Source organism: Macaca nemestrina, chromosome 11, assembly GCF_043159975.1.
Source record: "Macaca nemestrina isolate mMacNem1 chromosome 11, mMacNem.hap1, whole genome shotgun sequence".
In the NCBI taxonomy this organism is placed as follows: domain Eukaryota; kingdom Metazoa; phylum Chordata; class Mammalia; order Primates; family Cercopithecidae; genus Macaca; species Macaca nemestrina.
Window position 1 is genome coordinate 30,486,451 of NC_092135.1, and position 25,338 is coordinate 30,511,788.

A 25,338-nucleotide genomic window follows, 5' to 3' on the forward strand; every position below is an offset into this window, starting at 1 on the left:
CAGAAATAGGACTAGCAAAGAGATCCTCGAAATACACATGTAACTCTGTGGGATGAATTAACAGAACACTAAGCAGTTTCGCAGAAAGCTTCTTTCCAGATTTCATCTGACGATATTTCCTTTTTCACCATAGCCCTCTATGGGCTTCCAAATATCACTTTGCCAATTCCACAAGAACTGTCTTAGCGAAAGGCTTCTTCAGGGGAAAGCTGTAACTCTGTGAGATGATTTCACAGAACACAAAGAAGTTTCTCAGAAAGCTTCTTTCTCTTTGTTATCGGAGGATTTTTCCTTTGGCCCTATAGTCTTCAAAGGGATCCGAAATATCTTTTCTCAGTTTCCACAGAAATAGGGCTAGCAAAGAGATCCTCGAAATACACATGTAACTCTGTGAGATGAATTAACAGAACACTAAGCAGTTTCTCAGAAAGCTTCTTTCCAGATTTCATCTGAGGATATTTCCTTTTTCACCATAGCCCTCTATGGGCTTCCAAATATCACTTTGCCAATTCCACAAGAACTGTCTTAGCGAAAGGCTTCTTCAGGGGAGAGCTGTAACTCTGTGAGATGATTTCACAGAAAACAAAGAAGTTTCTCAGAAAGCTTCTTTCTCTTTGTTATCGGAGGATATTTCCTTTGGCCCTATAGTCTTCAAAGGGATCCGAAATATCTGTTATCAGATTCCACAGAAATAGGGCTAGCAAAGAGATTCTCGAAATACACATGGAACTCTGTGAGATGAATTCACAGAACACTAAGTAGTTTCTCAGAAAGCTTCTTTCCAGATTTCATCTGACGATATTTCCTTTTTCACCATAGCCCTCTATGGGCTTCCAAATATCACTTTGCCTATTCCACAAGAACTGTCTTAGCGAAAGGCTTCTTGAGGGGAAAGCTGTAACTCTGTGAGATGATTTCACAGAACACAAAGAAGTTTCTCAGAAAGATTCTTTTTCTTTGTTATCCGAGGATATTTCCTTTAGCTCTATAGTCTTCAAAGGGATCCGAAATATCTGTTCTCAGATTCCACAGAAATAGAGCTAGCAAAGAGATCCTCGAAATACACATGTAACTCTGTGAGATGAATTAACAAAACCCTAAGCAGTTTCGCAGAAAGCTTCTTTCCAGATTTCATCTGACGATATTTCCTTTTTCACCATAGCCCTCTATGGGCTTCCAAATATCACTTTGCCAATTCCACAAGAACTGTCTTAGCGAAAGGCTTCTTGAGGGGAAAGCTGTAACTCTGTGAGATGATTTCACAGAATACAAAGAAGTTTCTCAGAAAGATTCTTTCTCTTTGTTATCGGAGGATTTTTCCTTTGGCCCTATAGTCTTCAAAGGGATCCGAAATATCTGTTCTCAGATTCCACAGAAATAGGGCTAGCAAAGAGATCCTCGAAATACACATGTAACTCTGTGAGATGAATTCACAGAACACTAAGCAGTTTCTCAGAAAGCTTCTTTCCAGATTTCATCTGAGGATATTTCCTTTTTCACCATAGCCCTCTATGGGCTTCCAAATATCACTTTGCCAATTCCACAAGAACTGTCTTAGCGAAAGGCTTCTTGAGGGGAAAGCTGTAACTCTGTGAGATGATTTCACAGAACACAAAGAAGTTTCTCAGAAAGCTTCTTTCTCTTTGTTATCCGAGGATATTTCCTTTGGCTCTATAGTCTTCAAAGGGATCCGAAATATCTGTTCTCAGATTCCACAGAAATAGGGCTAGCAAAGAGATCCTCGAAATACACATGTAACTCTGTGAGATGAATTAACAGAACACTAAGCAGTTTCTCAGAAAGCTTCTTTCCAGATTTCATCTGACGATATTTCCTTTTTCACCATAGCCCTCTATGGGCTTCCAAATATCACTTTGCCAATTCCACAAAAACTGTCTTAGCGAAAGGCTTCTTGAGGGGAAAGCTGTAACTCTGTGAGATGATTTCACAGAACACAAAGAAGTTTCTCAGAAAGCTTCTTTCTCTTTGTTATCCGAGGATATTTCCTTTGGCCCTATAGTCTTCAAAGGGATCCGAAATATCTGTTTTCAGATTCCACAGAAATAGGACTAGCAAAGAGAACCTCGAAATACACATGTAACTCTGTGAGATGAATTAACAGAACACTAAGCAGTTTCGCAGAAAGCTTCTTTCCAGATTTCATCTGACGATATTTCCTTTTTCACCATAGCCCTCTAAGGGGTTCCAAATATCACTTTGCCAATTCCACAAGAACTGTCTTAGCGAAAGGCTTCTTGAGGGGAAAGCTGTAACTCTGTGAGATGATTTCACAGAACACAAAGAAGTTTCTCAGAAAGCTTCTTTCTCTTTGTTATCGGAGGATTTTTCCTTTGGCCCTATAGTCTTCAAAGGGATCCGAAATATCTTTTCTCAGTTTCCACAGAAATAGGGCTAGCAAAGAGATCCTCGAAATACACATGGAACTCTGTGAGATGAATTCACAGAACACTAAGCAGTTTCTCAGAAAGCTTCTTTCCAGATTTCATCTGACGATATTTCCTATTTCACCATAGCCCTCTATGGGCTTCCAAATATCACTTTGCCAATTCCACAAGAACTGTCTTAGCGAAAGGCTTCTTGACGGGAAAGCTGTAACTCTGTGAGATGATTTCACAGAACACAAAGAAGTTTCTCAGAAAGCTTCTTTCTCTTTGTTATCCGAGGATATTTCCTTAGGCACTATAGTCTTCAAAGGGATCCGAAATATCTGTTTACAGATTCCACAGAAATAGGACTAGCAAAGAGATCCTCGAAATACACATGTAACTCTGTGGGATGAATTAACAGAACACTAAGCAGTTTCGCAGAAAGCTTCTTTCCAGATTTCATCTGACGATATTTCCTTTTTCACCATAGCCCTCTATGGGCTTCCAAATATCACTTTGCCAATTCCACAAGAACTGTCTTAGCGAAAGGCTTCTTCAGGGGAAAGCTGTAACTCTGTGAGATGATTTCACAGAACACAAAGAAGTTTCTCAGAAAGCTTCTTTCTCTTTGTTATCGGAGGATATTTCCTTTGGCCCTATAGTCTTCAAAGGGATCCGAAATATTTGTTCTCAGATTCCACAGAAATAGGGCTAGCAAAGAGATCCTCGAAATACACATGTAACTCTGTGAGATGAATTCACAGAACACTAAGCAGTTTCTCAGAAAGCTTCTTTCCAGATTTCATCTGTGGATATTTCCTTTTTCACCATAGCCCTCTATCGGCTTCCAAATATCACTTTGCCAATTCCACAAGAACTGTCTTAGCGAAAGGCTTCTTGAGGGGAAAGCTGTAACTCTGTGAGATGATTTCACAGAACACAAAGAAGTTTCTCAGAAAGCTTCTTTCTCTTTGTTATCCGAGGATATTTCCTTTGGCCCTATAGTCTTCAAAGGGATCCGTAATATCTGTTCTCAGATTCCACAGAAATAGGGCTAGCAAAGACATCTTCAAAATACACATGTAACTCTGTGAGATGAATTAACAGAACACTAAGCAGTTTCTTAGAAAGCTTCTTTCCAGATTTCATCTGACGATATTTCCTTTTTCACCATAGCCCACTATGGGCTTCCAAATATCACTTTGCCAATTCCACAAGAACTGTCTTAGCGAAAGGCTTCTTGAGGGGAAAGCTGTAACTCTGTGAGATGATTTCACAGAACACAAAGAAGTTTCTCAGAAAGCTTCTTTCTCTTTGTTATCGGAGGATTTTTCCTTTGGCCCTATAGTCTTCAAAGGGATCCGAAATATCTTTTCTCAGTTTCCACAGAAATAGGGCTAGCAAAGAGATCCTCGAAATACACATGTAACTCTGTGAGATGAATTAACAGAACACTAAGCAGTTTCTCAGAAAGCTTCTTTCCAGATTTCATCTGACGATATTTCCTTTTTCACCATAGCCCTCTATGGGCTTCCAAATATCACTTTGCCAATTCCACAAAAACTGTCTTAGCGAAAGGCTTCTTGAGGGGAAAGCTGTAACTCTGTGAGATGATTTCACAGAACACAAAGAAGTTTCTCAGAAAGCTTCTTTCTCTTTGTTATCCGAGGATATTTCCTTTGGCCCTATAGTCTTCAAAGGGATCCGAAATATCTGTTTTCAGATTCCACAGAAATAGGACTAGCAAAGAGAACCTCGAAATACACATGTAACTCTGTGAGAGGAATTAACAGAACACTAAGCAGTTTCGCAGAAAGCTTCTTTCCAGATTTCATCTGACGATATTTCCTTTTTCACCATAGCCCTCTAAGGGGTTCCAAATATCACTTTGCCAATTCCACAAGAACTGTCTTAGCGAAAGGCTTCTTGAGGGGAAAGCTGTAACTCTGTGAGATGATTTCACAGAACACAAAGAAGTTTCTCAGAAAGCTTCTTTCTCTTTGTTATCGGAGGATTTTTCCTTTGGCCCTATAGTCTTCAAAGGGATCCGAAATATCTTTTCTCAGTTTCCACAGAAATAGGGCTAGCAAAGAGATCCTCGAAATACACATGTAACTCTGTGAGATGAATTCACAGAACACTAAGCAGTTTCTCAGAAAGCTTCTTTCCAGATTTCATCTGACGATATTTCCTATTTCACCATAGCCCTCTATGGGCTTCCAAATATCACTTTGCCAATTCCACAAGAACTGTCTTAGCGAAAGGCTTCTTGACGGGAAAGCTGTAACTCTGTGAGATGATTTCACAGAACACAAAGAAGTTTCTCAGAAAGCTTCTTTCTCTTTGTTATCCGAGGATATTTCCTTAGGCACTATAGTCTTCAAAGGGATCCGAAATATCTGTTTACAGATTCCACAGAAATAGGACTAGCAAAGAGATCCTCGAAATACACATGTAACTCTGTGGGATGAATTAACAGAACACTAAGCAGTTTCGCAGAAAGCTTCTTTCCAGATTTCATCTGACGATATTTCCTTTTTCACCATAGCCCTCTATGGGCTTCCAAATATCACTTTGCCAATTCCACAAGAACTGTCTTAGCGAAAGGCTTCTTCAGGGGAAAGCTGTAACTCTGTGAGATGATTTCACAGAACACAAAGAAGTTTCTCAGAAAGCTTCTTTCTCTTTGTTATCGGAGGATATTTCCTTTGGCCCTATAGTCTTCAAAGGGATCCGAAATATTTGTTCTCAGATTCCACAGAAATAGAGCTAGCAAAGAGATCCTCGAAATACACATGTAACTCTGTGAGATGAATTCACAGAACACTAAGCAGTTTCTCAGAAAGCTTCTTTCCAGATTTCATCTGTGGATATTTCCTTTTTCACCATAGCCCTCTATCGGCTTCCAAATATCACTTTGCCAATTCCACAAGAACTGTCTTAGCGAAAGGCTTCTTGAGGGGAAAGCTGTAACTCTGTGAGATGATTTCACAGAACACAAAGAAGTTTCTCAGAAAGCTTCTTTCTCTTTGTTATCCGAGGATATTTCCTTTGGCCCTATAGTCTTCAAAGGGATCCGTAATATCTGTTCTCAGATTCCACAGAAATAGGGCTAGCAAAGACATCTTCAAAATACACATGTAACTCTGTGAGATGAATTAACAGAACACTAAGCAGTTTCTTAGAAAGCTTCTTTCCAGATTTCATCTGACGATATTTCCTTTTTCACCATAGCCCACTATGGGCTTCCAAATATCACTTTGCCAATTCCACAAGAACTGTCTTAGCGAAAGGCTTCTTGAGGGGAAAGCTGTAACTCTGTGAGATGATTTCACAGAACACAAAGAAGTTTCTCAGAAAGCTTCTTTCTCTTTGTTATCGGAGGATTTTTCCTTTGGCCCTATAGTCTTCAAAGGGATCCGAAATATCTTTTCTCAGTTTCCACAGAAATAGGGCTAGCAAAGAGATCCTCGAAATACACATGGAACTCTGTGAGATGAATTCACAGAACACTAAGCAGTTTCTCAGAAAGCTTCTTTCCAGATTTCATCTGACGATATTTCCTATTTCACCATAGCCCTCTATGGGCTTCCAAATATCACTTTGCCAATTCCACAAGAACTGTCTTAGCGAAAGGCTTCTTCAGGGGAAAGCTGTAACTCTGTGAGATGATTTCACAGAACACAAAGAAGTTTCTCAGAAAGCTTCTTTCTCTTTGTTATCCGAGGATATTTCCTTTGGCCCTATAGTCTTCAAAGGGATCCGTAATATCTGTTCTCAGATTCCACAGAAATAGGGCTAGCAAAGACATCTTCGAAATACACATGTAACTCTGTGAGATGAATTAACAGAACACTAAGCAGTTTCTCAGAAAGCTTCTTTCCAGATTTCATCTGACGATATTTCCTTTTTCACCATAGCCCTCTATGGGCTTCCAAATATCACTTTGCCAATTCCACAAGAACTGTCTTAGCGAAAGGCTTCTTCAGGGGAAAGCTGTAACTCTGTGAGATGATTTCACAGAACACAAAGAAGTTTCTCAGAAAGCTTCTTTCTCTTTGTTATCGGAGGATTTTTCCTTTGGCCCTATAGTCTTCAAAGGGATCCGAAATATCTTTTCTCAGTTTCCACAGAAAAAGGGCTAGCAAAGAGATCCTCGAAATACACATGTAACTCTGTGAGATGAATTAACAGAACACTAAGCAGTTTCTCAGAAAGCTTCTTTCCAGATTTCATCTGACGATATTTCCTATTTCACCATAGCCCTCTATGGGCTTCCAAATATCACTTTGCCAATTCCACAAGAACTGTCTTAGCGAAAGGCTTCTTGAGGGGAAAGCTGTAACTCTGTGAGATGATTTCACAGAACACAAAGAAGTTTCTCAGAAAGCTTCTTTCTCTTTGTTATCGGAGGATATTTCCTTTGGCCCTATAGTTTTCAAAGGGATCCGAAATATCTGTTTTCAGATTCCACAGAAATAGGGCTAGCAAAGAGATCCTCGAAATACACATGGAACTCTGTGAGATGAATTAACAGAACACTAAGCAGTTTCTCAGAAAGCTTCTTTCCAGATTTCATCTGACGATATTTCCTTTTTCACCATAGCCCTCTATGGGCTTCCAAATATCACTTTGCCAATTCCACAAGAACTGTCTTAGCGAAAGGCTTCTTCAGGGGAAAGCTGTAACTCTGTGAGATGATTTCACAGAACACAAAGAAGTTTCTCAGAAAGCTTCTTTCTCTTTGTTATCCGAGGATATTTCCTTTGGCCCTATAGTCTTCAAAGGGATCCGAAATATCTGTTCTCAGATTCCACAGAAATAGGGCTAGCAAAGACATCCTCGAAATACACATGTAACTCTGTGAGATGAATTAACAGAACACTAAGCAGTTTCTCAGAAAGCTTCTTTCCAGATTTCATCTGACGATATTTCCTTTCTCACCATAGCCCTCTATGGGCTTCCAAATATCACTTTGCCAGTTCCACAAGAACTGTCTTAGCGAAAGGCTTCTTGAGGGGAAAGCTGTAACTCTGTGAGATGATTTCACAGAACACAAAGAAGTTTCTCAGAAAGCTTCTTTCTCTTTGTTATCCGAGGATATTTCCTTTGGCCCTATAGTCTTCAAAGGGATCCGTAATATCTGTTCTCAGATTCCACAGAAATAGGGCTAGCAAAGACATCTTCAAAATACACATGTAACTCTGTGAGATGAATTAACAGAACACTAAGCAGTTTCTTAGAAAGCTTCTTTCCAGATTTCATCTGACGATATTTCCTTTTTCACCGTAGCCCACTATGGGCTTCCAAATATCACTTTGCCAATTCCACAAGAACTGTCTTAGCGAAAGGCTTCTTGAGGGGAAAGCTGTAACTCTGTGAGATGATTTCACAGAACACAAAGAAGTTTCTCAGAAAGCTTCTTTCTCTTTGTTATCGGAGGATTTTTCCTTTGGCCCTATAGTCTTCAAAGGGATCCGAAATATCTTTTCTCAGTTTCCACAGAAATAGGGCTAGCAAAGAGATCCTCGAAATACACATGGAACTCTGTGAGATGAATTCACAGAACACTAAGCAGTTTCTCAGAAAGCTTCTTTCCAGATTTCATCTGACGATATTTCCTATTTCACCATAGCCCTCTATGGGCTTCCAAATATCACTTTGCCAATTCCACAAGAACTGTCTTAGCGAAAGGCTTCTTCAGGGGAAAGCTGTAACTCTGTGAGATGATTTCACAGAACACAAAGAAGTTTCTCAGAAAGCTTCTTTCTCTTTGTTATCCGAGGATATTTCCTTTGGCCCTATAGTCTTCAAAGGGATCCGTAATATCTGTTCTCAGATTCCACAGAAATAGGGCTAGCAAAGACATCTTCGAAATACACATGTAACTCTGTGAGATGAATTAACAGAACACTAAGCAGTTTCTCAGAAAGCTTCTTTCCAGATTTCATCTGACGATATTTCCTTTTTCACCATAGCCCTCTATGGGCTTCCAAATATCACTTTGCCAATTCCACAAGAACTGTCTTAGCGAAAGGCTTCTTGAGGGGAAAGCTGTAACTCTGTGAGATGATTTCACAGAACACAAAGTAGTTTCTCAGAAAGCTTCTTTCTCTTTGTTATCGGAGGATTTTTCCTTTGGCCCTATAGTCTTCAAAGGGATCCGAAATATCTTTTCTCAGTTTCCACAGAAATAGGGCTAGCAAAGAGATCCTCGAAATACAGATGTAACTCTGTGAGATGAATTCACAGAACACTAAGCAGTTTCTCAGAAAGCTTCTTTCCAGATTTCATCTGTCGATATTTCCTATTTCACCATAGCCCTCTATAGGCTTCCAAATATCACTTTGCCAATTCCACAAGAACTGTCTTAGCGAAAGGCTTCTTGACGGGAAAGCTGTAACTCTGTGAGATGATTTCACAGAACACAAAGAAGTTTCTCAGAAAGCTTCTTTCTTTTTGTTATCGGAGTATATTTCCTTTGGCCCTATAGTCTTCAAAGGGATCCGAAATATCTGTTTTCAGATTCCACAGAAATAGGACTAGCAAAGAGATCCTCGAAATACACATGTAACTCTGTGGGATGAATTAACAGAACACTAAGCAGTTTCGCAGAAAGCTTCTTTCCAGATTTCATCTGACGATATTTCCTTTTTCACCATAGCCCTCTATGGGCTTCCAAATATCACTTTGACAATTCCACAAGAACTGTCTTAGCGAAAGGCTTCTTGAGGGGAAAGCTGTAACTCTGTGAGATGATTTCACAGAACACAAAGAAGTTTCTCAGAAAGCTTCTTTCTCTTTGTTATCCGAGGATATTTCCTTTGGCCCTATAGTCTTCAAAGGGATCCGTAATATCTGTTCTCAGATTCCACAGAAATAGGGCTAGCAAAGACATCTTCGAAATACACATGTAACTCTGTGAGATGAATTAACAGAACACTAAGCAGTTTCTCAGAAAGCTTCTTTCCAGATTTCATCTGACGATATTTCCTTTTTCACCATAGCCCTCTATGGGCTTCCAAATATCACTTTGCCAATTCCACAAGAACTGTCTTAGCGAAAGGCTTCTTCAGGGGAAAGCTGTAACTCTGTGAGATGATTTCACAGAACACAAAGAAGTTTCTCAGAAAGCTTCTTTCTCTTTGTTATCGGAGGATTTTTCCTTTGGCCCTATAGTCTTCAAAGGGATCCGAAATATCTTTTCTCAGTTTACACAGAAATAGGGCTAGCAAAGAGATCCTCGAAATACACATGTAACTCTGTGAGATGAATTTACAGAACACTAAGCAGTTTCTCAGAAAGCTTCTTTCCAGATTTCATCTGACGATATTTCCTATTTCACCATAGCCCTCTATGGGCTTCCAAATATCACTTTGCCAATTCCACAAGAACTGTCTTAGCGAACGGCTTCTTGAGGGGAAAGCTGTAACTCTGTGAGATGATTTCACAGAACACAAAGAAGTTTCTCAGAAAGCTTCTTTCTCTTTGTTATCGGAGGATATTTCCTTTGGCCCTATAGTTTTCAAAGGGATCCGAAATATCTGTTTTCAGATTCCACAGAAATAGGGCTAGCAAAGAGATCCTCGAAATACACATGTAACTCTGTGAGATGAATTCACAGAACACTAAGCAGTTTCTCAGAAAGCTTCTTTCCAGATTTCATCTGACGATATTTCCTTTTTCACCATAGCCCTCTGTGGGCTTCCAAATATCACTTTGCCAATTCCACAAGAACTGTCTTAGCGAAAGCTTTCTTCAGGGGAAAGCTGTAACTCTGTGAGATGATTTCACAGAACACAAAGAAGTTTCTCAGAAAGCTTCTTTCTCTTTGTAATCGGAGGATATTTCCTTTGGCCCTATAGTCTTCAAAGGGATCCGAAATATCTGTTCTCAGATTCCACAGAAATAGGGCTAGCAAAGAGATTCTCGAAATACACATGGAACTCTGTGAGATGAATTCACAGAACACTAAGCAGTTTCTCAGAAAGCTTCTTTCCAGATTTCATCTGACGATATTTCCTTTTTCACCATAGCCCTCTATGGGCTTCCAAATATCACTTTGCCTATTCCACAAGAACTGTCTTAGCGAATGGCTTCTTGAGGGGAAAGCTGTAACTCTGTGAGATGATTTCACAGAACACAAAGAAGTTTCTCAGAAAGCTTCTTTCTCTTTGTTATCCGAGGATATTTCCTTTGGCCCTATAGTCTTCAAAGGGATCCGAAATATCTGTTCTCAGATTCCACAGAAATAGAGCTAGCAAAGAGATCCTCGAAATACACATGTAACTCTGTGAGATGAATTAACGAAACCCTAAGAAGTTTCGCAGAAAGCTTCTTTCCAGATTTCATCTGACGATATTTCCTTTTTCACCATAGCCCTCTATGGGCTTCCAAATATCACTTTGCCAATTCCACAAGAACTGTCTTAGCGAAAGGCTTCTTGAGGGGAAAGCTGTAACTCTGTGAGATGATTTCACAGAACACAAAGAAGTTTCTCAGAAAGCTTCTTTCTCTTTGTTATCCGAGGATATTTCCTTTGGCCCTATAATCTTCAAAGGGATCCGAAATATCTGTTCTCAGATTCCACAGAAATAGGGCTAGCAAAGAGATCCTCGAAATACACATGTAACTCTGTGAGATGAATTAACAGAACACTAAGCAGTTTCTCAGAAAGCTTCTTTCCAGATTTCATCTGACGATATTTCCTTTTTCACCATAGCCCTCTATGGGCTTCCAAATATCACTTTGCCAATTCCACAAAAACTGTCTTAGCGAAAGGCTTCTTGAGGGGAAAGCTGTAACTCTGTGAGATGATTTCACAGAACACAAAGAAGTTTCTCAGAAAGCTTCTTTCTCTTTGTTATCAGAGGATTTTTCCTTTGGCCCTATAGTCTTCAAAGGGATCCGAAATATCTTTTCTCAGTTTCCACAGAAATAGGGCTAGCAAAGAGATCCTCGAAATACACATGGAACTCTGTGAGATGAATTCACAGAACACTAAGCAGTTTCTCAGAAAGCTTCTTTCCAGATTTCATCTGACGATAATTCCTATTTCACCATAGCCCTCTATGGGCTTCGAAATATCACTTTGCCAATTCCACAAGAACTGTCTTAGCGAAAGGCTTCTTCAGGGGAAAGCTGTAACTCTGTGAGATGATTTCACAGAACACAAAGAAGTTTCTCAGAAAGCTTCTTTTTCTTTGTTATCGGAGGATATTTCCTTTGGCCCTATAGTCTTCAAATGGATCCGAAATATCTGTTCTCAGATTCCACAGAAATAGGGCTAGCAAAGAGATCCTCGAAATACACATGTAACTCTGTGAGATGAATTCACAGAACACTAAGCAGTTTCTCAGAAAGCTTCTTTCCAGATTTCATCTGACGATATTTCCTTTTTCACCATAGCCCTCTATGGGCTTCCAAATATCACTTTGCCAATTCCACAAGAACTGTCTTAGCGAAAGGCTTCTTGAGGGGAAAGCTGTAACTCTGTGAGATGATTTCACAGAACACAAAGAAGTTTCTCAGAAAGCTTCTTTCTCTTTGTTATCGGAGGATATTTCCTTTGGCCCTATAGTCTTCAAATGGATCCGAAATATCTGTTCTCAGATTCCGCAGAAATAGGGCTAGCAAAGAGATCCTCGAAATACACATGTAACTCTGTGAGATGAATTCACAGAACACTAAGCAGTTTCTCAGAAAGCTTCTTTCCAGATTTCATCTGAGGATATTTGCTTTTTCACCATAGCCCTCTACGGGCTTCCAAATATCACTTTGCCAATTCCACAAGAACAGTCTTAGCGAAAGGCTTCTTGAGGGGAAAGCTGTAACTCCGTGAGATGATTTCACAGAACACAAAGAAGTTTCTCAGAAAGCTTCTTTCTCTTTGTTATCGGAGGATTTTTCCTTTGGCCCTATAGTCCTCAAACGGATCCGAAATATCTTTTCTCAGTTTCCACAGAAATAGGTCTAGGAAAGAGATCCTCGAAATACACATGTAACTCTGTGAGATGAATTCACAGAACACTAAGCAGTTTCTCAGAAAGCTTCTTTCCAGATTTCATCTGAGGATATTTCCTTTTTCACCATAGCCCTCTATGGGCTTCCAAATATCACTTTGCCAATTCCACAAGAACTGTCTTAGCGAAAGGCTTCTTGAGGGGAAAGCTGTAACTCTGTGAGATGATTTCACAGAACACAAAGAAGTTTCTCAGAAAGCTTCATTCTCTTTGTTATCGGAGGATTTTTCCTTTGGCCCTATAGTCTTCAAAGGGATCCGAAATATCTGTTCTCAGATTCCACAGAAATAGGGCTAGCAAAGAGATCCTCGAAATACACATGGAACTCTGTGAGATGAAATAACAGAACACTAAGCAGTTTCGCAGAAAGCTTCTTTCCAGATTTCAAATGACGATATTTCCTTTTTCACCATAGCCCTCTATGGGCTTCCAAATATCACTTTGCCAATTCCACAAGAACTGTCTTAGCGAAAGGCTTCTTCAGGGGAAAGCTGTAACTCTGTGAGATGATTTCACAGAACACAAAGAAGTTTCTCAGAAAGCTTCTTTCTCTTTGTTATCGGAGGATATTTCCTTTGGCCCTATAGTCTTCAAAGGGATCCGAAATATCTGTTCTCAGATTCCACAGAAATAGGGCTAGCAAAGAGATCCTCGAAATACACATGTAAATCTGTGAGATGAATTAACAGAACACTAAGCAGTTTCTCAGAAAGTTTCTTTCCAGATTTCATCTGAGGATATTTCCTTTTTCACCATAGCCCTCTATCGGCTTCCAAATATCACTTTGCCAATTCCACAAGAACTGTCTTAGCGAAAGGCTTCTTGAGGGGAAAGCTGTAACTCTGTGAGATGATTTCACAGAACACAAAGAAGTTTCTCAGAAAGCTTCTTTCTCTTTGTTATCCGATGATATTTCCTTTGCCCTATAGTCTTCAAAGGGATCCGTAATATCTGTTCTCAGATTCCACAGAAATAGGGCTAGCAAAGACATCTTCGAAATACACATGTAACTCTGTGAGATGAATTAACAGAACACTAAGCAGTTTCTCAGAAAGCTTCTTTCCAGATTTCATCTGAGGATATTTCCTTTTTCACCATAGCCCTCTATGGGCTTCCAAATATCACTTTGCCAATTCCACAAGAACTGTCTTAGCGAAAGGCTTCTTCAGGGGAAAGCTGTAACTCTGTGAGATGATTTCACAGAACACAAAGAAGTTTCTCAGAAAGCTTCTTTCTCTTTGTTATCCGAGGATATTTCCTTTGGCCCTATAGTCTTCAAAGGGATCCGAAATATCTGTTCTCAGATTCCACAGAAATAGGGCTAGCAAAGAGATCCTCGAAATACACATGTAACTCTGTGAGATGAATTAACAGAACACTAAGCAGTTTCTCAGAAAGCTTCTTTCCAGATTTCATCTGACGATATTTCCTTTTTCACCATAGCCCTCTATGGGCTTCCAAATATCACTTTGCCAATTCCAAAAAAACTGTCTTAGCGAAAGGCTTCTTGAGGGGAAAGCTGTAACTCTGTGAGATGATTTCACAGAACACAAAGAAGTTTCTCAGAAAGCTTCTTTCTCTTTGTTATCGGAGGATTTTTCCTTTGGCCCTATAGTCTTCAAAGGGATCCGAAATATCTTTTCTCAGTTTCCACAGAAATAGGACTAGCAAAGAGATCCTCGAAAAACACATGGAACTCTGTGAGATGAATTCACAGAACACTAAGCAGTTTCTCAGAAAGCTTCTTTCCAGATTTCATCTGAGGATATTTCCTATTTCACCATAGCCCTCTATGGGCTTCCAAATATCACTTTGCCAATTCCACAAGAACTGTCTTAGCGAAAGGCTTCTTGAGGCGAAAGCTGTAACTCTGTGAGATGATTTCACAGAACACAAAGAAGTTTCTCAGAAAGCTTCTTTCTCTTTGTTATCGGAGGATATTTCCTTTGGCCCTATAGTCTTCAAAGGGATCCGAAATATTTGTTCTAAGATTCCACAGAAATAGGGCTAGCAAAGAGATCCTCAAAATACACATGTAACTCTGTGAGATGAATTCACAGAACACTAAGCAGTTTCTCAGAAAGCTTCTTTCCAGATTTCATCTGAGGATATTTCCTTTTTCACCATAGCCCTCTATCGGCTTCCAAATATCACTTTGCCAATTCCACAAGAACTGTCTTAGCGAAAGGCTTCTTGAGGGGAAAGCTGTAACTCTGTGAGATGATTTCACAGAACACAAAGAAGTTTCTCAGAAAGCTTCTTTCTCTTTGTTATCCGATGATATTTCCTTTGGCCCTATAGTCTTCAAAGGGATCCGTAATATCTGTTCTCAGATTCCACAGAAATAGGGCTAGCAAAGACATCTTCGAAATACACATGTAACTCTGTGAGATGAATTAACAGAACACTAAGCAGTTTCTCAGAAAGCTTCTTTCCAGATTTCATCTGACGATATTTCCTTTTTCACCATAGCCCTCTATGGGCTTCCAAATATCACTTTGCCAATTCCACAAGAACTGTCTTAGCGAAAGGCTTCTTGAGGGGAAAGCTGTAACTCTGTGAGATGATTTCACAGAACACAAAGAAGTTTCTCAGAAAGCTTCTTTCTCTTTGTTATCGGAGGATTTTTCCTTTGGCCCTATAGTCTTCAAAGGGATCCGAAATATCTTTTCTCAGTTTCCACAGAAATAGGGCTAGCAAAGAGATCCTCGAAATACACATGTAACTCTGTGAGATGAATTAACAGAACACTAAGCAGTTTCTCAGAAAGCTTCTTTCCAGATTTCATCTGACGATATTTCCTATTTCACCATAGCCCACTATGGGCTTCCAAATATCACTTTGCCAATTCCACAAGAACTGTCTTAGCGAAAGGCTTCTTGAGGGGAAAGCTGTAAGTCTGTGAGATGATTTCACAGAACACAAAGAAGTTTCTCAGAAAGCTTCTTTCTCTTTGTTATCGGAGGATATTTCCTTTGGCCCTATAGTTTTCAAAGGGATCCGAAATATCAGTTTTCAGATTCCACAGAAATAGGGCTAGCAAAGAGATCCTCGAAATACACATGGAACTCTGTGAGATGAATTCACAGAACACTAAGCAGTTTCTCAGAAAGCTTCTTTCCAGATTTCATCTGAGGATATTTCCTTTTTCACCATAGCCCTCTATGGGCTTCCAAATATCACTTTGCCAATTCCACAAGAACTGTCTTAGCGAAAGGCTTCTTGAGGGGAAAGCTGTAACTCTGTGAGATGATTTCACAGAACACAAAGAAGTTTCTCAGAAAGCTTCTTTCTCTTTGTTATCCGAGGATATTTCCTTTGGCCCTATAGTCTTCAAAGGGATCCGAAATATCTGTTTTCAGATTCCACAGAAATAGGACTAGCAAAGAGATCCTCGAAATACACATGTAACTCTGTGAGATGAATTAACAGAACACTAAGCAGTTTCGCAGAAAGCTTCTTTCCAGATTTCATCTGATGATATTTCCTATTTCACCATAGCCCTCTATGGGCTTCCAAATATCACTTTGCCAATTCCACAAGAACTGTCTTAGCGAAAGGCTTCTTGAGGGAAAAGTTGTAACTCTGTGAGATGATTTCACAGAACACAAAGAAGTTTCTCAGAAATCTTCTTTCTCTTTGTTATCCGAGGATATTTCCTTTGGCCCTATAGTCTTCAAAGGGATCCGAAATATCTGTTCTCAGATTCCACAGAAATAGGGCTAGCAAAGAGATCCTCGAAATACACATGTAACTCTGTGAGATGAATTAACAGAACACTAAGCAGTTTCTCAGAAAGCTTCTTTCCAGATTTCATCTGACGATATTTCCTTTTTCACCATAGCCCTCTATGGGCTTCCAAATATCACTTTGCCAATTCCACAAGAACTGTCTTAGCGAAAGGCTTCTTGAGGGGAAAGCTGTAACTCTGTGAGATGATTTCACAGAACACAAAGAAGTTTCTCAGAAAGCTTCTTTCTCTTTGTTATCGGAGGATTTTTCCTTTGGCCCTATAGTCTTCAAAGGGATCCGAAATATCTTTTCTCAGTTTCCACAGAAATAGGGCTAGCAAAGAGATCCTCGAAATACAGATGTAACTCTGTGAGATGAATTCACAGAACACTAAGCAGTTTCTCAGAAAGCTTCTTTCCAGATTTCATCTGTCGATATTTCCTATTTCACCATAGCCCTCTATAGGCTTCCAAATATCACTTTGCCAATTCCACAAGAACTGTCTTAGCGAAAGGCTTCTTGACGGGAAAGCTGTAACTCTGTGAGATGATTTCACAGAACACAAAGAAGTTTCTCAGAAAGCTTCTTTCTCTTTGTTATCGGAGTATATTTCCTTTGGCCCTATAGTCTTCAAAGGGATCCGAAATATCTGTTTTCAGATTCCACAGAAATAGGGCTAGCAAAGAGATCCTCGAAATACACATGTAACTCTGTGAGATGAATTAACAGAACACTAAGCAGTTTCTCAGAAAGCTTCTTTCCAGATTTCATCTGACGATATTTCCTTTTTCACCATAGCCCTCTATGGGCTTCCAAATATCACTTTGCCAATTCCACAAGAACTGTCTTAGCGAAAGGCTTCTTCAGGGGAAAGCTGTAACTCTGTGAGATGATTTCACAGAACACAAAGAAGTTTCTCAGAAAGCTTCTTTCTCTTTGTTATCGGAGGATTTTTCCTTTGGCCCTATAGTCTTCAAAGGGATCCGAAATATCTGTTCTAAGATTCCACAGAAATAGGGCTAGCAAAGAGATCCTCGAAATACACATGTAACTCTGTGAGATGAATTCACAGAACACTAAGCAGTTTCTCAGAAAGCTTCTTTCCAGATTTCATCTGAGGATATTTCCTTTTTCACCATAGCCCTCTATCGGCCTTCAAATATCACTTTGCCAATTCCACAAGAACTGTCTTAGCGAAAGGCTTCTTGAGGGAAAAGCTGTAACTCTGTGAGATGATTTCACAGAACACAAAGAAGTTTCTCAGAAAGCTTCTTTCTCTTTGTTATCCGAGGATATTTACTTTGGCCCTATAGTCTTCAAAGGGATCCGAAATATCTGTTTTCAGATTCCACAGAAATAGGACTAGCAAAGAGATCCTCGAAATACACATGTAACTCTGTGGGATGAATTAACAGAACACTAAGCAGTTTCGCAGAAAGCTTCTTTCCAGATTTCATCTGACGATATTTCCTTTTTCACCATAGCCCTCTATGGGCTTCCAAATATCACTTTGACAATTCCACAAGAACTGTCTTAGCGAAAGGCTTCTTCAGGGGAAAGCTGTAACTCTGTGAGATGATTTCACAGAACACAAAGAAGTTTCTCAGAAAGCTTCTTTCTCTTTGTTATCGGAGGATATTTCCTTTGGCCCTATAGTCTTCAAAGGGATCCGAAATATTTGTTCTCAGATTCCACAGAAATAGGGCTAGCAAAGAGATCCTCGAAATACACATGTAACTCTGTGAGATGAATTCACAGAACACTAAGCAGTTTCTCAGAAAGCTTCTTTCCAGATTTCATCTGAGGATATTTCCTTTTTCACCATAGCCCTCTATCGGCTTCAAAATATCACTTTGCCAATTCCACAAGAACTGTCTTAGCGAAAGGCTTCTTGAGGGGAAAGCTGTAACTCTGTGAGATGATTTCACAGAACACAAAGAAGTTTCTCAGAAAGCTTCTTTCTCTTTGTTATCCGAGGATATTTCCTTTGGCCCTATAGTCTTCAAAGGGATCCGTAATATCTGTTCTCAGATTCCACAGAAATAGGGCTAGCAAAGACATCTTCGAAATACACATGTAACTCTGTGAGATGAATTAACAGAACACTAAGCAGTTTCTCAGAAAGCTTCTTTCCAGATTTCATCTGACGATATTTCCTTTTTCACCATAGCCCTCTATGGGCTTCCAAATATCACTTTGCCAATTCCACAAGAACTGTCTTAGCGAAAGGCTTCTTCAGGGGAAAGCTGTAACTCTGTGAGATGATTTCACAGAACACAAAGAAGTTTCTCAGAAAGCTTCTTTCTCTTTGTTATCGGAGGATTTTTCCTTTGGCCCTATAGTCTTCAAAGGGATCCGAAATATCTTTTCTCAGTTTCCACAGAAATAGGGCTAGCAAAGAGATCCTCGAAATACACATGTAACTCTGTGAGATGAATTAACAGAACACTAAGCAGTTTCTCAGAAAGCTTCTTTCCAGATTTCATCTGACGATATTTCCTATTTCACCATAGCCCTCTATGGGCTTCCAAATATCACTTTGCCAATTCCACAAGAACTGTCTTAGCGAACGGCTTCTTGAGGGGAAAGCTGTAACTCTGTGAGATGATTTCACAGAACACAAAGAAGTTTCTCAGAAAGCTTCTTTCTCTTTGTTATCGGAGGATATTTCCTTTGGCCCTATAGTTTTCAAAGGGATCCGAAATATCTGTTTTCAGATTCCACAGAAATAGGGCTAGCAAAGAGATCCTCGAAATACACATGTAACTCTGTGAGATGAATTCACAGAACACTAAGCAGTTTCTCAGAAAGCTTCTTTCCAGATTTCATCTGACGATATTTCCTTTTTCACCATAGCCCTCTGTGGGCTTCCAAATATCACTTTGCCAATTCCACAAGAACTGTCTTAGCGAAAGCTTTCTTCAGGGGAAAGCTGTAACTCTGTGAGATGATTTCACAGAACACAAAGAAGTTTCTCAGAAAGCTTCTTTCTCTTTGTAATCGGAGGATATTTCCTTTGGCCCTATAGTCTTCAAAGGGATCCGAAATATCTGTTCTCAGATTCCACAGAAATAGGGCTAGCAAAGAGATTCTCGAAATACACATGGAACTCTGTGAGATGAATTCACAGAACACTAAGCAGTTTCTCAGAAAGCTTCTTTCCAGATTTCATCTGACGATATTTCCTTTTTCACCATAGCCCTCTATGGGCTTCCAAATATCACTTTGCCTATTCCACAAGAACTGTCTTAGCGAAAGGCTTCTTGAGGGGAAAGCTGTAACTCTGTGAGATGATTTCACAGAACACAAAGAAGTTTCTCAGAAAGCTTCTTTCTCTTTGTTATCCGAGGATATTTCCTTTGGCCCTATAGTCTTCAAAGGGATCCGAAATATCTGTTCTCAGATTCCACAGAAATAGAGCTAGCAAAGAGATCCTCGAAATACACATGTAACTCTGTGAGATGAATTAACGAAACCCTAAGAAGTTTCGCAGAAAGCTTATTTCCAGATTTCATCTGACGATATTTCCTTTTTCACCATAGCCCTCTATGGGCTTCCAAATATCACTTTGCCAATTCCACAAGAACTGTCTTAGCGAAAGGCTTCTTGAGGGGAAAGCTGTAACTCTGTGAGATGATTTCACAGAACACAAAGAAGTTTCTCAGAAAGCTTCTTTCTCTTTGTTATCGGAGGATTTTTCCTTTGGCCCTATAGTCTTCAAAGGGATCCGAAATATATTTTCTCAGTTTCCACAGAAATAGGGCTAGCAAAGAGATCCTCGAAATACACATGTAACTCTGTGAGATGAATTCACAGAACACTAAGCAGTTTCTCAGAAAGCTTCTTTCCAGATTTCATCTGAGGATATTTCCTTTTTCACCATAGCCCTCTGTGGGCTTCCAAATATCACTTTGCCAATTCCACAAGAACTGTCTTAGCGAAAGCTTTCTTCAGGGGAAAGCTGTAACTCTGTGAGATGATTTCACAGAACACAAAGAAGTTTCTCAGAAAGCTTCTTTCTCTTTGTTATCGGAGTATATTTCCTTTGGCCCTATAGTCTTCAAAGGGATCCGAAATATCTGTTCTCAGATTCCACAGAAATAGGGCTAGCAAAGAGATTCTCGAAATACACATGGAACTCTGTGAGATGAATTAACAGAACACTAAGCAGTTTCTCAGAAAGCTTCTTTCCAGATTTCATCTGACGATATTTCCTTTTTCACCATAGCCCTCTATGGGCTTCCAAATATCACTTTGCCTATTCCACAAGAACTGTCTTAGCGAAAGGCTTCTTGAGGGGAAAGCTGTAACTCTGTGAGATGATTTCACAGAACACAAAGAAGTTTCTCGAAAGCTTCTTTCTCTTTGTTATCCGAGGATATTTCCTTTGGCCCTATAGTCTTCAAAGGGATCCGAAATATCTGTTCTCAGATTCCACAGAAATAGAGCTAGCAAAGAGATCCTCGAAATACACATGTAACTCTGTGAGATGAATTAACGAAACCCTAAGAAGTTTCGCAGAAAGCTTCTTTCCAGATTTCATCTGACGATATTTCCTTTTTCACCATAGCCCTCTATGGGCTTCCAAATATCACTTTGCCAATTCCACAAGAACTGTCTTAGCGAAAGGCTTCTTGAGGGGAAAGCTGTAACTCTGTGAGATGATTTCACAGAATACAAAGAAGTTTCTCAGAAAGCTTCTTTCTCTTTGTTATCGGAGGATTTTTCCTTTGGCCCTATAGTCTTCAAAGGGATCCGAAATATATTTTCTCAGTTTCCACAGAAATAGGGCTAGCAAAGAGATCCTCGAAATACACATGTAACTCTGTGAGATGAATTAACAGAACACTAAGCAGTTTCTCAGAAAGCTTCTTTCCAGATTTCATCTGACGATATTTCCTTTTTCACCATAGCCCTCTATGGGCTTCCAAATATCACTTTGCCAATTCCACAAAAACTGTCTTAGCGAAAGGCTTCTTGAGGGGAAAGCTGTAACTCTGTGAGATGATTTCACAGAACACAAAGAAGTTTCTCAGAAAGCTTCTTTCTCTTTGTTATCAGAGGATTTTTCCTTTAGCCCTATAGTCTTCAAAGGGATCCGAAATATCTTTTCTCAGTTTCCACAGAAATAGGGCTAGCAAAGAGATCCTCGAAATACACATGGAACTCTGTGAGATGAATTCACAGAACACTAAGCAGTTTCTCAGAAAGCTTCTTTCCAGATTTCATCTGACGATATTTCCTATTTCACCATAGCCCTCTATGGGCTTCGAAATATCACTTTGCCAATTCCACAAGAACTGTCTTAGCGAAAGGCTTCTTCAGGGGAAAGCTGTAACTCTGTGAGATGATTTCACAGAACACAAAGAAGTTTCTCAGAAAGCTTCTTTTTCTTTGTTATCGGAGGATATTTCCTTTGGCCCTATAGTCTTCAAAGGGATCCGAAATATCTGTTCTCAGATTCCACAGAAATAGGGCTAGCAAAGAGATCCTCGAAATACACATGTAACTCTGTGAGATGAATTCACAGAACACTAAGCAGTTTCTCAGAAAGCTTCTTTCCAGATTTCATCTGACGATATTTCCTTTTTCACCATAGCCCTCTATGGGCTTCCAAATATCACTTTGCCAATTCCACAAGAACTGTCTTAGCGAAAGGCTTCTTGAGGGGAAAGCTGTAACTCTGTGAGATGATTTCACAGAACACAAAGAAGTTTCTCAGAAAGCTTCTTTCTCTTTGTTATCGGAGGATATTTCCTTTGGCCCTATAGTCTTCAAATGGATCCGAAATATCTGTTCTCAGATTCCGCAGAAATAGGGCTAGCAAAGAGATCCTCGAAATACACATGTAACTCTGTGAGATGAATTAACAGAACACTAAGCAGTTTCTCAGAAAGCTTCTTTCCAGATTTCATCTGAGGATATTTGCTTTTTCACTATAGCCCACTACGGGCTTCCAAATATCACTTTGCCAATTCCACAAGAACTGTCTTAGCGAAAGGCTTCTTGAGGGGAAAGCTGTAACTCCGTGAGATGATTTCACAGAACACAAAGAAGTTTCTCAGAAAGCTTCTTTCTCTTTGTTATCGGAGGATTTTTCCTTTGGCCCTATAGTCCTCAAACGGATCCGAAATATCTTTTCTCAGTTTCCACAGAAATAGGTCTAGGAAAGAGATCCTCGAAATACACATGTAACTCTGTGAGATGAATTTACAGAACACTAAGCAGTTTCTCAGAAAGCTTCTTTCCAGATTTCATCTGAGGATATTTCCTTTTTCACCATAGCCCTCTATGGGCTTCCAAATATCACTTTGCCAATTCCACAAGAACTGTCTTAGCGAAAGGCTTCTTGAGGGGAAAGCTGTATCTCTGTGAGATGATTTCACAGAACACAAAGAAGTTTCTCAGAAAGCTTCACTCTCTTTGTTATCGGAGGATTTTTCCTTTGGTCCTGTAGTCTTCAAAGGGATCCGAAATATCTGTTCTCAGATTCCACAGAAATAGGGCTAGCAAAGAGATCCTCGAAATACACATGTAACTCTGTGAGATGAATTAACAGAACACGAAGCAGTTTCTCAGAAAGCTTCTTTCCAGATTTCATCTGACGATATTTCCTTTTTCACCATAGCCCTCTATGGGCTTCCAAATATCACTTTGCCAATTCCACAAGAACTGTCTTAGCGAAAGGCTTCTTGAGGGGAAAGCTGTAACTCTGTGAGATGATTTCACAGAACACAAAGAAGTTTCTCAGAAAGCTTCTTTCTCTTTGTTATCGGAGGATATTTCCTTTGGCCCTATAGTCTTCAAAGGGATCCGAAATATCTGTTCTCAGATTCCACAGAAATAGGGCTAGCAAAGAGATCCTCGAAATACACAGGTAACTCTGTGAGATGAATTAACAGAACACTAAGCAGTTTCGCAGAAAGCTTCTTTCCACATTTCATATGACGATATTTCCTTTTTCACCACAGCCCTCTATGGGCTTCCAAATATCACTTTGCCAATTCCACAAGAACTGTCTTAGCGAAAGGCTTCTTGAGGGGAAAGCTGTAACTCTGTGAGATGATTTCACAGAACACAAAGAAGTTTCTCAGAAAGCTTCTTTCTCTTTGTTATCGGAGGATTTTTCCTTTGGCCCTATAGTCTTCAAAGGGATCCGAAATATCTTTTCTCAGTTTCCACAGAAATAGGGCTAGCAAAGAGATCCTCGAAATACACATGTAACTCTGTGAGATGAATTCACAGAACACTAAGCAGTTTCTCAGAAAGCTTCTTTCCAGATTTCATCTGACGATATTTCCTTTTTCACCATAGCCCTCTATGGGCTTCCAAATATCACTTTGCCAATTCCACAAGAACTGTCTTAGCGAAAGGCTTCTTGAGGGGAAAGCTGTAACTCTGTGAGATGATTTCACAGAACACAAAGAAGTTTCTCAGAAAGCTTCTTTCTCTTTGTTATCGGAGGATATTTCCTTTGGCCCTATAGTCTTCAATGGGATCCGAAATATCTGTTTTCAGATTCCACAGAAATAGGACTAGCAAAGAGATCCTCGAAATACACATGTAACTCTGTGAGATGAATTCACAGAACACTAAGCAGTTTCTCAGAAAGCTTCTTTCCAGATTTCATCTGAGGATATTTCCTTTTTCACCATAGCCCTCTGTGGGCTTCCAAATATCACTTTGCCAATTCCACAAGAACTGTCTTAGCGAAAGCTTTCTTCAGGGGAAAGCTGTAACTCTGTGAGATGATTTCACAGAACACAAAGAAGTTTCTCAGAAAGCTTCTTTCTCTTTGTTATCGGAGGATATTTCCTTTGGCCCTATAGTCTTCAAAGGGATCCGAAATATCTGTTCTCAGATTCCACAGAAATAGGGCTAGCAAAGAGATTCTCGAAATACACATAGAACTCTGTGAGATGAATTCACAGAACACTAAGCAGTTTCTCAGAAAGCTTCTTTCCAGATTTCATCTGACGATATTTCCTTTTTCACCATAGCCCTCTATGGGCTTCCAAATATCACTTTGCCTATTCCACAAGAACTGTCTTAGCGAAAGGCTTCTTGAGGGGAAAGCTGTAACTCTGTGAGATGATTTCACAGAACACAAAGAAGTTTCTCAGAAAGCTTCTTTCTCTTTGTTATCCGAGGATATTTCCTTTGGCCCTATAGTCTTCAAAGGGATCCGAAATATCTGTTCTCAGATTCCACAGAAATAGAGCTAGCAAAGAGATCCTCGAAAAACACATGTAACTCTGTGAGATGAATTAACGAAACCCTAAGAAGTTTCGCAGAAAGCTTCTTTCCAGATTTCATCTGACGATATTTCCTTTTTCACCATAGCCCTCTATGGGCTTCCAAATATCACTTTGCCAATTCCACAAGAACTGTCTTAGCGAAAGGCTTCTTGAGGGGAAAGCTGTAACTCTGTGAGATGATTTCACAGAATACAAAGAAGTTTCTCAGAAAGCTTCTTTCTCTTTGTTATCGGAGGATTTTTCCTTTGGCCCTATACTCTTCAAAGGGATCCGAAATATATTTTCTCAGTTTCCACAGAAATAGGGCTAGCAAAGAGATCCTCGAAATACACATGTAACTCTGTGAGATGAATTCACAGAACACTAAGCAGTTTCTCAGAAAGCTTCTTTCCAGATTTCATCTGAGGATATTTCCTTTTTCACCATAGCCCTCTGTGGGCTTCCAAATATCACTTTGCCAATTCCACAAGAACTGTCTTAGCGAAAGCTTTCTTCAGGGGAAAGCTGTAACTCTGTGAGATGATTTCACAGAACACAAAGAAGTTTCTCAGAAAGCTTCTTTCTCTTTGTTATCAGAGGATATTTCCTTTGGCCCTATAGTCTTCAAAGGGATCCGAAATATATTTTCTCAGTTTCCACAGAAATAGGGCTAGCAAAGAGATCCTCGAAATACACATGTAACTCTGTGAGATGAATTAACAGAACACTAAGCAGTTTCTCAGAAAGCTTCTTTCCAGATTTCATCTGACGATATTTCCTTTTTCACCATAGCCCTCTATGGGCTTCCAAATATCACTTTGCCAATTCCACAAGAACTGTCTTAGCGAAAGGCTTCTTGAGGGGAAAGCTGTAACTCTGTGAGATGATTTCACAGAACACAAAGAAGTTTCTCAGAAAGCTTCTTTCTCTTTGTTATCGGAGGATATTTCCTTTGGCCCT